The following is a 16,556-nucleotide window of genomic DNA, read 5'->3' as shown; positions in this document are numbered from 1 at the left end:
ATCATGGGATTATTTTTTTTTTCTTTCCTTATTTGACTGTTGCTGCCCATTGGGCAGTTCTCTAGAATGATTCTTTTTTTAAACAGAGTGTTGTAGGCGCCCAGAAGATCTCGGGCTGTAATGCGAGAGGCAGAGAGTACAGAAGAGGCAGGCACGGGGCAGAGTGAAAGGAGGTGCTTGTGTTAGCAGATAAAAGCACATGGCACAAGCAATAAAGCTGGAACAAAGCATCATCCATACTGAGTATGCATTGATCTTGTCCCCTCAGCAGTCGATGACCTGAGTGATCCATGCAGGCGGCCTGGTGATATTGCTGGTAACGGCAACATATGGTGATCCTGACGTGATTGGTGGAATGCGAGACATCCATGGCCATGACACAGATGGAACAAGTGATTAAGGTACTCAAGGCAGCAGTGCTTGAGGTGGGTGTGCAGGTTCACTGAGCACCCACGGCTGCTTGCATCCTATGGATGCGGAGGCGGAGTGTGGTACAGGCACCCATGGAGTTGTTAAGTGTCCAGATTTGGATGACGGTAGAGGAGGAGATGCTGCAGGCTACCTTGGTGGGGACCAAGGGGATGGACCAGCATCTTAGGACTCTGTCTAAGGCAGCAGAGGAGAAACAGTTCTGGTTGTCGGTGCAGGAAACTATCCATGGGGAGGGGCGGAAAGCGTGGACAGAGGAGAGAGTTTGTAGCGATCAGAAGGCTCAAACGAGTGTGGAAGTGGATAATCTGGGGGCGCAGATGGGTCCGTCGCTATGTGGGGGCTCGGAATGTGATAAACTTGACAGAGAGGAGGAGAGGGGTGTGGCCCCAGAGCAGAGCCCCTGCGGGAGAGCTGCTTCCCAGTCGAGCCCAGCCTGACAGAATACCTCTGGGATGAGTTGCGGGGGATGCCGAGCGGTAGGAGTCGGGCGGGGGTGTGCCACAGGATGGTCAGGGGAGAGTGGGGGAGCATGACCCCGTGTTAGACTGGGCACTATCGGGCATGCGGGGGGAGACAAAGAAAAAGAAAACGCAGGAGAAAGGAATGCTGACTGCGCCGCCGGCGCCGGGGATGGCGCTGGGGCGGGCGGTGCCGAGCGGGGAGAAATATCAGCTGCGCCATGAGCCACCAAAGATGGCGCCTGAAGGAAGTGGAGGCGGGGGGGGGGGTGATGCGGATACGTGGGGCCAATGGCATTCATCGTTACCAAATTTGGAATAATTGTCTGAAGAGGAGGAGGAGGGGACAGAGTACGGGGAGGATGTCGAGATGCATTCAATAGGCGAGCATGGTAGCATGCAGCCGCGAAGAGAAAAGGGGTTGGGCTATGCTGAGATGGTGTAGACAGGAGGGGGACGCGGTAGGCTGGCAGCGTTGCTAAACCAACTACAGGAAGTGATTGCTGATGCCGAGAAGGTAGTCCAGGAAACGCAGTTGATTAACGATGCAGCCAAGGGAGGGAGCCAACTGTTTACAGACTGACATCTGATAGCAAAAAATTGCCTTTTAGATGGAGTTAAATTTGAGCATGTACCAATAGTGATTCCAGTTCAAATGACCAATGGGGGGAGATATGAATGGGCTCCCCTAGAAACAACGGTTGTGAAGGAGCTGCATGGGACCGTAAAGACACATGGACTTAGCAGTCCAGAGTCCCTGGTGCTACTGGAATGCGTCTTCCAGCAGCCTATGTTGCCTCATGATTGCACACAGCGAAGGCTATTCTATCAGGGCCCTTATATTAGGGAACGCTTATCACAAAAAGGCAAGTGAGAGTGCAGAAATCGTTGGTAATTGACCAGATAACTTCGCTACAACAGGCACAACAGATAGTGGGGACCCTACAGTGGCTGCGATCATTCGTACTGATCACCCAGGATGAGATGCAGATATTTAACCCACTTCTCAGAGGTGAGCTGGTAGCGCAAGCCCAAAGGACGCTATCTGACTGCCAGAAAGCATGGCACAAGCAATAAGCTGGAATAAAGCATCATCCATACTGAGTATGTTGTGATCTTATCCCCTCAGCGTTCGGTGAGCTGAATGATCCATGCGGGCGGCCTGCTGATGTTGCCAGTAGCGGCAACAAATGGATGTCACAATTAATGAGCCCTTTCGCCCCAACAATCACCTCCATGTCACCATTGACACCTGCAGTGGCTACATACTAGCTACCCCCATGCACCGAGCCACAGAGCGCCACGCGATCAGGCACTGGCTACAATGTATAGCAGTCCTAGGATGTCCTGAACAAATCAAAACTGACAATGGGCCTTGTTACACCTCCCATGTGACAGAGGAATTCTGTCAAACTTGGCAGATTAAATTGGTGCATGGCATCCCTTACAATAGCCAGGGACAGGCAATCATTGAACGTACTCATGCTACTCTTAAAGTACAACTCAGTCAGGAAGGGGGAGAGCATGGGACATAGAACTCCCCCCGATAGGCGACAAGATATTTTAATGAGCTGTCTATACGTCCTTAACCACTTTGTTCGAGGGTCCGGACCCATACCAGCGCAAGCACACTTTAGGGAGCAAGAACCAGTAGCAGTAGATGAATTACCGTCATTCAAATTATGGCAAATTGACACTGGGGAGTGGGAGTCAGAATGGAGGCTTAGATGCCTGGGCCGAGGGTATGCTTGTGTAGAAAAGGAGGGAACCCAGCAGTGGGTCCCGGTGAAACGAATATGGCCAGAAATACAAGTCTAACAGTCTACTGAGTTTCTCTTGCAGGTTGGCGTGCTCTTCGGAGCACTTGCCGCAATGCAGATCCAGCTGGGGTCACCCAACTATCGCTGAGATTGGACAGTGGAGTGGAACATGACCAGCAGCTGTTTATCTTCCCACAATTGGCTCAGCTAGCATGTGTGCTGGGCAGACACGTTATGTAACAGCCCATGCCACAAGATGCTGGAGTCGTCGAGCTTAGGAAGGGGGAGATGTTGTAGGCACCCGGAAGATCTTGGGCTGTGATGGGAGAGGCAGAGAGTACTGAAGAGGTGGGCACGGGGCAAAGTGAAAGGAGCTGCTTGTGTTAGCAGATAAAAATGCATGGCACAAGCAATAAAGCTGGAATAAAGGGGAAATGCTGCATGCGCTCAGCTCCTGACTCAGCGGCCCTGATACCCGCACCGTTGCTGATGTTTTTGGTGGCATTAAGGGGCAATAAGTAGGTGACTGCAATTCAGAATCTGGAGCAGCTGACACCCCACTTGTATTGTCAATAGTAAGTTGCAAGATCGATTTATTAGAGTCATTAGAGTCATTATTCTTGGTAAGTTTTTCCTCCCTTGGTGGACGTTTGGGGTCAGAGGGAGATTTTAGTGTCATCGGAGGAGGAGGAGACTGCTCCATTTCTCCCAGAGAGGAAGATAACGGTGGCACCAATGATGTGGACAGAGTGGCAGCAACGACATGGGCTGCTGGTCCTGATATGCGAACCTCCTCAAATATTAACACACTCCCCTTTTTCTCCCCAGAAGTTATAGCTGCAAAGGCATCAGTGGCAGCTTTGCGTTCAGCCTTGTAAAGTCTCTTTGATTAATTGCCAAGTGGTAGCAAAGCACTGTGCCTCCCGTGATCCTAGGCTCACCTTTTCCCACAGAGCACTGTCAAGTTTTTCCCAGCTGGTGAGATCAAATGCTGTAGCTGCATCAGTTATTATTCCCTTTTCCCGACTCCACAGCAACAATCGGCATAAAGTCAGTTCGTCATATTTAAGTTCTCTCTTAGAGAGCACATGTTGGAGGAGATTTGCTACCGCTTCTTCTTCTTTACTTAATTTTGTTTCCATACTCCTCCCTCCCATCCGCTCATCTCTATTTCAGGTGTTCCTCTGTGCAGCGTTTTTCTTCTCGAGTCGCTCCCCGGCTGTTTGCCTCCGACTCCGAGACTCTGTTGGTCTGTCACCGGTTGGACTTTCCCATTTTTTCTCTCGCTCTCATCTTCTTCTTTAATTATTTAGTAAGTTCAATATGAACCTTAAAAAAGTTGGTGGGGTCCCTGTTCGGGCGCCACTTGCAGGGACCACCTTGCAGGACAGAATTCATGGACCACACATCAGACCAATATGATCAATGCAGAAGCCATTTATTTTAGCATTCAATCACATTATATGTGTTATTCTTTTCTAAATACATTATATATTCTATTATGATTGGATAGCTCAGTCTATAATGCTCTGTTCACGTACCTAATAGCAGAATATGATTTGTTAAGCTTAACTATGCTAGTATTTTGATAGTAGCAGTTTCTACATTTTTTTTACCTAATTCTTTCTCTATCTAATTTTTATTCTTAGCTTACACAGTTTCTTTCCCACATGCACAGCTGCCTTCATATCTACATTCTAATAAGCAACTTGTCCTTGACTATTCTTTAGGCCCACTGTTCACTGTCTGATATAGCTAAAGTCTGAGGCCTGTGTCTGAGCCTCATGCAGCTTACGGTTTCATATAACCAAAGTCTGGGTGGGCCACATGTCCATTTTCCTTCAGGTACATTGCTACGCTTGCTGAGGGCTGCTGCCCTGCTCCAGCCCCCCTGAGGTGGGGAATGTGGGGAGGGACCTGTTTATTTAGGCCTTTCCTGCAGGCCTGGAGCTGCCTGAGGGTTTTTTTTCCACATGTACAGGAAGGGAGATTTCTGCAGGGGTTTGGTGATTGTGTTTCTGAGATTGTTGCAGCCCACCGTTTCCCATCTCTTGATGTCCCTGGGAGGGTGAGGAGCCAGTGGGTGCTGCCCCTTGTCCTCCTGCATCCCTCTGATGAGGGGCCAGACCCCCACTGCTGTTGGTGCCAGCTGTGGCCAGGGGGCGCTCTCTCCTTTCACCCCCCTTTCCCTGCTCTCTTGCACCAATCCTGTGTGCAATCATAGTATTTCTGCCTGTTTCCATGGCTCTCCTTGGTGGCTTTCAGGGCTCTGGGGCCACACAGGCAGCCCTGGTTGCTGGCAGCAGAGCAGGACCCCCACACACACATTTCATGAGCTGTTCTGGGTGGGGAAACCCCTAAGATCACCCTTTCTTCCTGCACCCGAGGAGGTGTCAGGGCCCACCTCTGTCCTGGACAGTGGTCACAAACCCTCCTGCAGCCAAGAGATCTTGCACATCCCAGACAAGGCCCTGCCCCTTTGGAGTAGGAGGTCACGTTTGTGCCCTCCCAGCAGCTCCATGCAGGGGTCCGGCCGCACTTGCGGGACTTCTGCTGCCTCCCATTGTCGACCATTCCTATGACTGAGGCCTCCCTACCCATACCCCATCTGCCTTCACTGAGGGAGGGGAAACTCATCTGTTGGAATCCGGGGGTACAAACCAGCTGCTGGATGGGTGGATGGCGGCGAGGAGGGGAGCGGGGAGGGGGTGCAGCAGCCTCCGGTCGGGCTTCCTCCCCCAGGGGCCTGCACCTGCCTCCAACATGGACCCTGCCTGCGCCCCGGGGCCTGGGGCAGCCAGGGCGGGGCTGGGGCTGCCAGGAACTCCCGGGCCACTCCTCCCGCGCCCCCTCCTTGTACTCCTGGTGGGACTGGGCATGTTGGATGCGGGAGATAGACTGGATGGGGCTGAGTGGCATCAACCTAGCACCGGTCTTTGCAGGGCAGGAGGCAGCCTGGCAGTGGGTTGAGTATTGGAGTGGGTGGGAGCAGGCAGGGTGGCAGGGGGGCCTGTGGGGCCGGCTGAGACCCCCACCCTGTGCAAGTGTACCACTCCCTGGGGTTCAACCAGTCCGAGATCGACACATACTTCACCAGGCCGCCATTCCTGTCCTGAAACAGGATGAGAAACCTCCACCACTGGGCAGGGCCACTGCCACCGGCCTGGCACCTCAAACAGCTTTACCTGCAGATAGCAGGGGCTCCAGGGAGCCAAAATCAACTCGCTTAGAAAGGGAAAAAACTCCAATTACAAAGGGGGAGGAGGGAGAAACTGATGCAGGACCATCAAAAGGTAGGTAGAAGTTATGAACGAGACGATTACCACCTGATCCCTATCCCTGAGTGAGTTGCGAGACATACGAAAGGACTTCAGCCGTCACCCAGGGGAGCACATTGTCACCTGGCTGCTCTGATGCTGGGATAATGGGGCCAGTAGCCTGTAACTGGAGGGCAGAAAAGCCAAACAACTGGGCTCTCTGTCTAGGGAAGGAGGGATTGACAAAGCAATTGGAAAAAGGACACAAGTATGCAGCCTTTGGAAGTGACTTCTCTCGGGTGTAAGAGAAACGTATCCATTCAAGGAAGACATCACATGTCACCCAGGCAAGTGGGCTACCATGGAGAAAGGTATCCAGTACTTGAGGGAACTGGCTGTACTAGAAGTCATTTATCATGATCCAGACAATGTGCAGTTATACATCGACCCAGATGAGGCCCAGTGCACAGCCCTTGTTGTAGGCACCCGGTGGAGAATACAGAAGAGGCGGGCACGGGGTGGAGTGAAGGGAGGTGCTTGTGTTAGCAGATAAAAGTGCATGGCCTGTGAGAAACAAAACAAGCTTTCTCCCGAAAGACTCAGGTCAGACTCTGCAGTGAAGCACTTTTATTAAGTGTTCTTGCAAGAGCGGGTGTCCTAGCTAGTAGGCACACCTGACAGGTACAACATTTGGCTTTTTATTCCCTATCCCGGCCGCAAGGTCCCTCCCTTGTTTCCCCATTGATTAGGTACTCCAAGATTTACAACTTTTTAAGGCACCTAAAATCCTCCCCAGAGGATGTCTGGTTTTTGTATTCCCCCCCACAATCCTAAGATTTAAACTCTAATTAACATTACAAACAACCAGATAACAGTCTCATGGTTAGTCCACTGATTTACACTACACAGAGGCAGATAACAGTCATGGTTAGTCCACTGATTTATATTACACAGAGGCAGACAGCCGTCAAAATTCCTTGTCTTAATTTCTTTCTGATTCTGCAAAAGCAACATCAATATTTCTCACAAATTCCCCCTTTTCTTTTTTTTATTCATTTGTTGCCTTTTGCAATGACTCTTCTAGGTTAGACAACATTATTTCACAGTTATTCTTTAATTCTATCTCTTCTTGATCTTCTTCCTGCTCCTTAAGGAGAAACATTTTCTCATGGTAGGGAGGCGGGTCTAAGGGCATTTGTTTGAATATCGCAGTTTCAATTAATCTTTGTACAAGCCCCCTAACACATGGGATTATACAGCATCCAACTGCTGTTAATATCCCTGCAACTACTATTAGAGATGTAACCACAGATATTACCATTTCTTTCCATTTCCCGAACCATGATTCCAACCATCCTGTAATAGAGTTATCTATCCCTGAATTCTCAGCCAATTCCTCTGCTAGTGTGGTAAGTCCCTGTAATGCTCTGGTTACGGTTCCATCTGGTGCTGTATTGTTTGGTATGAAAGTGCAACATTTGTCTCCTAACATTACACAGACCCCTCCTTTTTCTGCCAATATCATATCTAGAACTATTCTATTCTCCCATGCCATTCTGCTAGTGGCATCTAGTTGTTCTGTGATTCCTCTGATTGCATCTCTGGTGTAATTTATAAACCGCTGCTGATTGTAATAAATATAGTTTATCCAATCCACATTCTTATTTATTGTTACCCACCAAAACAGAGAGGATTCAAACCCTGCTGCTATTTGATTCCGTGCTTTATGTTCATCAGGAACCCCCCTGGGAACTCCAATTGAATCAATATAGATCCTGTCATCAAATGACACCCCCAGATTTCTTTTCATTCTTTTCCCCGAAATACATGATTCTCTTTCAAATGCCAGGGTAAATGGAATAGTCAATTGAACAAGGGCACATGTGCCTTTCCAATTTGGAGGGAGCACAGGCCTCAGGATTTTTCCTCCACAATACCACTATAGATCTGCCCTGGGGATACTCACAGCCGAGTAATTTCCTGCTTTATCCTCAGTCACGTTCAGTGACTCAGTGCACATTTCCAGGTCTCCGAGATACCCAGTAGCCCCTCCACCCTGTCGTGAGAGACAAGCTGTGTGGTTACCGGCCACTGTAGAGAAAACAGGAGGTACTTTGCTCTGCAGAGCAGAGAATAACAGTGAGAGAGACTCGCAGCTCTCTTTTCCCCATGCAGTCTTTTCTTGGTATAGGGCAGTCATACATCTCGTTCCCTGTGGTTCTTTATCCTAAAGGAAAGGGAACCACTTGTGCAGTAGGTCTTCCTGAGGCACATGCATAGCAATTACTATGATTCAGGCTTTACACTGTATATTTAAACCCATTCAATCCAGGCATTTGCATCTCCATATCCTGCTTCAGTCTCAAATGTTTACATTAAATTATTTACTTCAGTTATAGTTACAATCTTTGGGTCATTTGGTGGGTCTCATGGTTTTATTTTAGGTAATTTAGTAGGAGTTGCTATCCTTTGGCTCAGTCCCGTCTTTGATTTCTACACTACAATCCTGAATCCCTTCCATTTATATCCACTCCAAGTTCATAGGTTCTATCTGACAAGCATTAAACTGTATAGTTTGTGGAGCCTCCCTGTTAGTTACATTTATCCATAGTTTAACCAAATACTACTTTGTCCCCATGATGCTGTCCCCTGGATTTCCAACAAACAATAGCCCATAATTACAATGATCTCCCTCATTTTCAACAATTAATGACATTTCTATTACTACCACCTCATCAGTTAGTGTCCTTGTTTCCATTGGATTCTTATTGCTTCTTTAGTTTAAGACACAAGGGGTTTGTAGTCTGACATACATGCCACTGTCCATCCTCGAGTGGAGAGTCCCATTAGTCCTCCGAGTCTGATGTAATAAATCCAGTCTTTTTTTTTTTAAGCCGTTCTTACTGCTGTCTCAGTGGTCAGTAACACCTGGAACAGGCCTTCAGGCTGGATGGTGTGGGCTGCAAACTCGAGAGGTGTTGTTTGGGCCAAAAGTCCTTTTTCCTGAGGAAAGAAAATAAAACCCCAGTATCTAATTCTTTTAATAAATATTTTTGGTTTAAAGGGCCTTAGGCCAGGTTCTCTCCTTCCTGGGGGTTATTTCCTCAGGACCTTTTTTTTTTTTTTTTTTTTTTTTTTTTTACAAATCACACATCATTCACAAATCTGTTTGGCAACTGTGTACATTCCTACACATACATATTTTCTTAAAGCTAAATCACACTTTGCTTGCATACCCCAGTGACTTCCTTGATGTAAAATAGCCATTATTTCCCTCATAGCTTGTTCATTTAACATCTCTTTTTCTGTGAACACAGGAGTTGCCTTTGGTGCAGGTACCTAGGAGGTGAGATTATACATACTCACAATCTCATGGCTTAATGTTGCCTCTTTGGCTGTTTCATTGGCCAATCTGTTTCCCCTGGCCCTAAAAGAATTCCTTTTTTGATGCCCATTCACACAGACCACAGCAATCTCATTGGAAGTGATAAATTCTTTAATACTTGTTTAATTACTTCTCCATGTACTAATACTTTTCCCTTGCTATTGAGTAATCCTCTTCTCATGCCTTTCCAAAAGTTTATACCACTTCAGAGGCATACCTTGAATCAATATAAAATGTTCATCTTTTCCTTCTCACAGTTGTAAGGTTCTGTTTAAAGCATATAATTCACATGTCTGGGCTGACCAGGTATTTGGTGATCGCCCTGCTTCTTTTGGCTCTTGACTCATTCCTTCAATAATTGCATAGCCATTATGCTTTTTGCCTTGAATTACTCTCAAGGCCTGTATGTAAAGGTATTTCTTTCAATTCAGGTCACACTGATACTCTATTATATCTTAAACAATTGTGTTCAAAGTTTTCACATGTCATGACTCCCTTCCATAGGGAAGTGGATGGATTAAGGCATGGGCTGGTAATCAAGATTAAAGTTGAGAACATTGTCTTTTATATCAGTATTCTAGAATGGGTTAGCCACCTTTCAGCTTTTTGAGTTTTCACTTATTGGGAGGTATTTATTACTAATATCACGCCAAACTTTAGTTTTCTGCTTTCCTCTACTAAGAGGGCAGTGGCAGCTTTTGCCTGTACACATTCTGGTCATCCCCTCAATATGGGATCCAGAAGTTTGGATATATATGTTCTATTGATTGTCATTCACCCCCCCCCCCCCCCCCCATTCTTGAGTTAACACTCCCTTATCTACTGTGACAAACAGAACAAGCAGTTTACCTAAGGATGACAGTGCTAACACAGGAGTGGTGATTATACTTTATTTTAATTCCTGGTTTGGCTTTTCTTCTCCTTCTGTCCAAGTTAAAACATTTGTCTCTTCATTTAGCAATTTTGAATCTAACCCATTTGTTTTCTGTGCATAAAAGTTTTACCTACAGAGGGCCATAGTTAGTTAATCACAAACATTTTCTTAATTCCTTTTTGTTTGCTTGTTTGCAAGAAGAGCAATTCCACAACTCCCTTTATTCTCTCTGGATTCATTCTGTGTTTCCCTTCACAAATAAAATGTCCAAAATATCTAACTTCCTTTTTGACAGATTGCAATTTGGATTTTGATACTTCTCGCTCTCCTAAAAAGTTTAATAATCAACAAAACAAACAAACAATCTGTGGCTTCTTTTACCACACTGTTTTCTTTGCCCAAAATTAAAAAGTCAACAATATACTGAAGTAAAATAACATCAGAAGAAGGACTATAATATTTATTTGTTCTTATATTCTTTCTTAATCTTAATAACATCAGTTTAAACATAAGGAAAGAAAATCTCTCTCCTATAATTCCCGAGAGTTTTATTTGTTGATAACTTTGCCCCATAGAGTATAAAGTTTAATGAGATTCTGGCAGTTCCCGTGCCAACAAAGAGGACCACCTCTTCTTCCTGGGATCCCACCTTTAGATTTATCAAGGGCTCCCAATGGGACTTCTAATTACGAAACCCCAGACCTCTCCATTCAGTATCTTCAAAAGACAGTAATGACATCACCTTTTCTTTTTCCTTCCACTTGGGGCATTCTCTCTCAAAGTGCCCCGCTTCCCCACACTTAAAACATCCCGCTGGGGAGGAAACATCTACATTGCCTGCCCAGGCTGTCCTTTAACTTCCCCCAACATTTCTTCCCCTGACTCCTTTCGTGCCTCTTTCTTTATTCCATTCAATACACTCCCGTCTTCCTTCACATTCCAATCACACATATCAAATTTCCAACCATTATCCAACAAACTCTATCCATTTGCTCAACTTCCATAATCCCAGCCTAAAGTCATTCTGAGGCTAAATTAAAATTTCATCCCACATTCCTGTGAATTATCTTTTCTTTCTCTTCAAACAAAATAAGTTTCACATACATTTTAACATCAACTTTAGATTATACCCTGAACATCAAAAAAAAAAAATAACACACACTGACTTCCTCACACACACATAGTATATCAAGGGGTCAAAAACCTTCCACAAAAACTCACTCACTGATTGCAAAACATTTTACACAAACACACTCCTCGTACATACAGTGCAGAGACCAGCTCTGCAGGCGCCTTTAGTTAAGAGCACACACAAAATTCCTGCAGCTTAATTTTTTTCTTTTTCCTCTAATATTTATAGCATACAACCTGAACTGCAGCTTTTTTGGCTACAGTCTGATAAGTGTTTAACTTATCAGAAAACAATTTGTTTTGAGATTGCGATATTACAATTTGACTTTACAAATCTCATTGTCATTCTATATGAGTGTTTTAATAACACCTTCTCCTTTTGTTGGAGCTGGTTTCACTATGCTGTTAACAAAATCAATTCCTGTCTTCCTCAGCCCACAAGATCCTTTTCTATTTCAATAGACAATTTTAATTTTTCTTTTTTTCCTTATTCAGGAACGTTACGTTGAACTGATGCGTTTAGTTTATAAAACAATCCTCTCTGTGACACTACATTTATTTTGTCAAATGACAGGGACAACGAGAAAGACGCAGACATCAACAAAAAGACCAGTCCCACTTTACTCTCTACGTCAAAATGTCACAGAAAACAAGACAATGCATTCAGCCACCACAAAAAGTCCACTACACTCTGAGCAACAACAACAAAAAACAAAACAAAATGACAAAACAAAACAACACACGTAATCATTTATATATTATGAAAGTTTTCAGGTGAGCTCACTCGATGTCAATAATTGGATGCTTGGAGGCAACAAAATCTAAGGTCCACAAACACTCATGCTGCCAAAACTTGTTTCCTCATCTCTTTAGACCACATAAAACAGCAGTACTGTATCCTGAGTACCCGACATGTCTTCTCAGCTTTCAACATCCTCCCAACGGACTATCTGGAGGAATGTTCCCGGGACCCTTTACCTCGTCCCTTTTATTTTCCTCAGGCCTGGCACTTCTATTTCCCATTCTGACTTCCCGAGACTTTTACTGTCACTCTATGCTTTTGCTTCGTCCTTCTCCGGCTGTTTTCCTCGCGGAACAACAGAACCGCGGATCCGGACTCTGCACTCACTTCGTACCTGTGGTACGTCTCAAGCACACACACGCACACAGAAAGTCTCTCGGAATGCCCCATCCAGGTAATACTTAATAGTCAATTTTCTTACCATGGATACCCGACCACCAAAGTAATACTTAATGGTCAATTTTCTTACCTTGGTCCGTGCACAGAGTTTCCTGGTCGATACGATTGTGCCTACTATTCCTATCCTCCCCCCTGTGGTTCACTGGGTCTGCCTTTAAAACTTGGTCTCAGGATCCGGTCGGTTTCCTCTGGAACCCCTGTCGATGATTCACGGGACCGTTGAAATCAACGGGACGCGTCTTCCCGTCCTTCAGCGACAGAGGTCCCCAAGGAAGACGACTTCATATCCTGGATGAGCCCCCAACTGTGAGAAACAAAACAAGCTTTCTCCCGAAAGACTCAGGTCAGACTCTGCAGTGAAGCATTTTTATTAAGCATTCTTGCAAGAGCGGGTGTCCTAGCTAGTAGGCACACCCGATGGATACAACATTTGGCTTTTTATTCCCTATCCCGGCTGCAAGGTCCCTCCCTTGTTTCCCCATTGATTAGGTACTCCAAGATTTACAACTTCTCCAGGCGCCTAAAATCCTCCCCAGAGGGTGTCTGGTTTTTGTATCTTATCGTGGATTTCCCCCCCCCAAATCCTAAGATTTAAACTCTAATTAACATTACAAACAAACAGATAACAGTCTCATGGTTAGTCCACTGATTTACACTACACAGAGGCAGATAACAGTCATGGTTAGTCCACTGATTTACACTACACAGAGGCAGACAGCCGTCAAAATTCCTTGTCTTAATTTCTTTCTGATTCTACAAAAGCAACATCAATATTTCTCACATGGCGCAAGCAATAAGCTGGAATAAAGCATCATCCATACTGAGTATGCAGTGATCTTGTCGGCGGTGGCGCTTGAGGTGGACGAGCAGATTCATCACGCAGGCACGTCTGCATGCATACTATGAATGCGAAGGCGAGGTGTGGTACAGGCACCCACAGAGTTATTAAGTGTCCAGATATGGACGGTGGTAGAGGAAGAGATGTTACAGGCTGCCTTAGCAGGGACCAAGAGGATGGATCAGCATCTTAAAGCGTGGGGGGAGATTAAGATTAAGAGGACTCTGTCTAAAGCAGCAGAGGAGAAACAGTTCTGGTTGTCGGTGCAGGAAGCTATACAGGGGGAGGGGCGGAAAGCGCAGACAGGAGAGTTTGTAGCGATCAGGAGGCTCAAACAAGCCTGGAAGTGGAGAGTCTGGGGTCACAGACGGGTCCGTCTCTGTGTGGGGATATGGAATGTGATAAACTTGACAGCGAGGAGAGTGAGGGGTGCGGCTCCAGAGCAGAGCCCCCACGGGAGAGCTGCTTCCCAGTTGAGCTTAGCCCGCCGGGTTACTCCGGGACGAGTTGCAGAGGATGCGGATGAGGAATGCCGAGCGGGCGGAGTCGGGCAGGGGTATGGCGCAGGATGGTCAGGGGAGAGTGGGGAGGCGCGACCCCGTTTTAGACTGGGCTCCATCGAGCACGCGGGGGAGACAAAGAAAAAGAAAACGCAGGAGAGAGTAATACTGTCTGCGCCGCCGGGGATGGCGCCAGGGCGGGCGGTGCCGAGAAAGGAGAAAAATCAGCTGCGTCACTAATCACCAAAGATGGCACCTGAAGTAAGTGGGGACAGGAGAAATAAGAGCTGGAGAACGGGGGGCGGTGCGGATACCTGGGGCCAATGGCGTTCATCAATACCAAATTTGGAAAAATTGTCTGAAGAGGAGGAGGAGGGGACAGAGTACGGAGAGGATGTTGAGATGCATTCGATAAGCAAGCGTGATAGCATGCAGCCGCGAAGAGAAAAGGGGTTGGGCTATGCCAAGACGGTGCAGACAGGAGGGGGCAACGGTAGACTGGCAATGCTGTTAAACCGACTGCAGGAAGTGATTCTCGGCTAATGCCGAGAAGGTAGTCCAGGAAACGCAGTTGATTAAGGATGCAGCCGGGGGAGGGAGCCAACCACTTACAGACTTGGCGTCTGATAACAAAAAAATGCCACTTAGATTCGAGGAAAGGCTGCGGTACTGGGGTTGTTTAGTCTAGAGAAGAAGAGACTGAGAGGAGATCTTATTAACATTTACAAATATCTAAATGGTAGGTGTCGAGAGGTTGGGGCATCTTTTTTCTATTGTAGCTAGCAACAGGAAAAAGGGTGGTGGGAAGAAGCTGGAACACAGAGTGTTCCATGTAAATAAAAAAAACCAAACCCAAAAACAAACAAACAAACAAACAAACCAAAAACCCAAAACCAAGGATGACGGAGCAGTGGCGCAGGCTGCCCAGGGGGGGTTGTGGAGCATCCTCCCTTGGAGGTCATCAGGACCCGCCTGGGCATGTTCCTATGTGACCTGATCTGGGTGAACCTGCTTCTACGGGGGGGGGGGGGGGGGGGGGATTGGACTGGGTGATCTCTGGGGGTCCCTTCCAACTCCTACCATTCTATGATTCCATGATTCTATGATACTATGATTCAATGACCGATGGGGGCAGATATGAATGGACTCCCCTAGAAACAAAGGTTGTGAAGGAGCTGCATGGGACACATGGACTTAGCAGTCCAGAGTCCCTGGTGCTAATGGAATGCATCTTCCAGCGGCCTATGTTGCCGCATGATTGCACATAATTAGCAAAGGCTATTCTATCAGGGCCCTTATTTCTGTTGTGGAAGGAAGAGTGGCATACCATAAATCAGACCATATGTACGGAAGCGCAAGGCAATCCCCAGCATCATCTGCACGGGGTAACCATCGAATGGTTAATGGGAGAGGGCCGGTGGATCAGTGGACTGTGCTACCCCAAGGCATGAAAAACTCACCAATGTTGTGCCAATTGGCAGTTGGCATTGCCCTACGACGCATTCGTCATAAATGGTTACAAGCGAAAATAGTCCACTATATGGATGATCTTGTTGAGCTTGCCCAGCAGCGGTGAGCTCCGCCAACTCCACCAGGAAATAGTGGAGGAATTAGCTAAACATGGACTAAATATTGAACCTAGTAAGACCCAGTGGGGTAGCGGGATAAAATATTTAGGGATGCTTATCACAAAAAGGCAAGTGAGAGCACAGAAATTTTTGTTAATTGACCAGATAACTTCGCTACAACAGGCGCAACAGTTAGTGGGGACCCTACAGTGGCTGTGATCATTCGTACTGATAACCCAGGATGAGATGCAGATATTTTACTCACTTCTCAGAGGCGAGCAGGCAGCACAAGCCCCAAGGACACTGTCAGACTGCCAGAAAGCATTACTGGCGAATATTATCGACCGTGTACAGAGTCATGCCTTGACCAGATGGCAACCAGGTCAGCCATTGGTCACCGCTATCCATTTGGTTCCACAAGGAGAGCACGGTTTCCTGGGGCAACTTGATGGTAGTCGTCGTCTCACCATCTTGCAGTGGATCTATCAGAGCCACGAAAAGGTGACCACACCATTTTGGACTCGAGTATGCGTGACCATGATTAGGCGGGTAAGACAGCGTACATGGCAACTGTTGGGAATGGACCCAACCGTCCTTATGTTGCCTATTTCAGTTGCACAATTGAAAAAAATGTTCGAGATGGAGTGGGAGCTCCAAAATGCCTTAGCGGATTTTACCGGTTAGCTCTCCGGTGTTGCACTTGCTGCAGAACGTTCAGTGCACACCTGACATGCAGTTGTCCATGGCACCAGTGCAAGGCCCCACTGTCTTTACGGATGCCTCATCAAAGACCAATACAGTGGCAGTGGTGTGGAAACAGGGAGACAGATGGGAGAAAATCTTGCATACTGATGCCACAAAATCGGTGCAATATCTGGAGGACATACTAGCTACCCCCATGCGCCAAGCCACAGCACGCCACGTGATTAGGCACTGACTACAATGTATAGCTGTCCTAAGATGTCCTGAACAAATCAAAACTGACAATGGGCCTTGTTACACCTCCCATATGACACAGGAATTCTGTCTAACCTGGCAGATTAAATTGGTGCACGGCATCCCTTACAATAGCCAGGGACAAGCAATCATTGAACGCGCTCACGCTACTCTTAAAGTACAGCTCAGTTGTCTTAGGGAGGGGGAGAACATGGG

The 16,556-nt window shown here is 46.8% G+C and overlaps 1 long non-coding RNA gene across 1 annotated transcript; it reads left to right on the top strand.

Moving 5' to 3' along the window:
- LOC133628662 (uncharacterized) lies at positions 1-3,813 on the top strand. Its single transcript, XR_009820784.1, has 3 exons — positions 1-173; positions 269-908; positions 1,812-3,813. It is a non-coding gene; the product is annotated as an uncharacterized LOC133628662 (long non-coding RNA).
- The last annotated feature ends 12,743 nt before the right edge of the window (positions 3,814-16,556 follow it).

Source organism: Colius striatus, chromosome W, assembly GCF_028858725.1.
Source record: "Colius striatus isolate bColStr4 chromosome W, bColStr4.1.hap1, whole genome shotgun sequence".
Lineage (NCBI taxonomy): Eukaryota > Metazoa > Chordata > Aves > Coliiformes > Coliidae > Colius > Colius striatus.
This window is presented reverse-complemented; position numbering and strand designations above follow the sequence as displayed.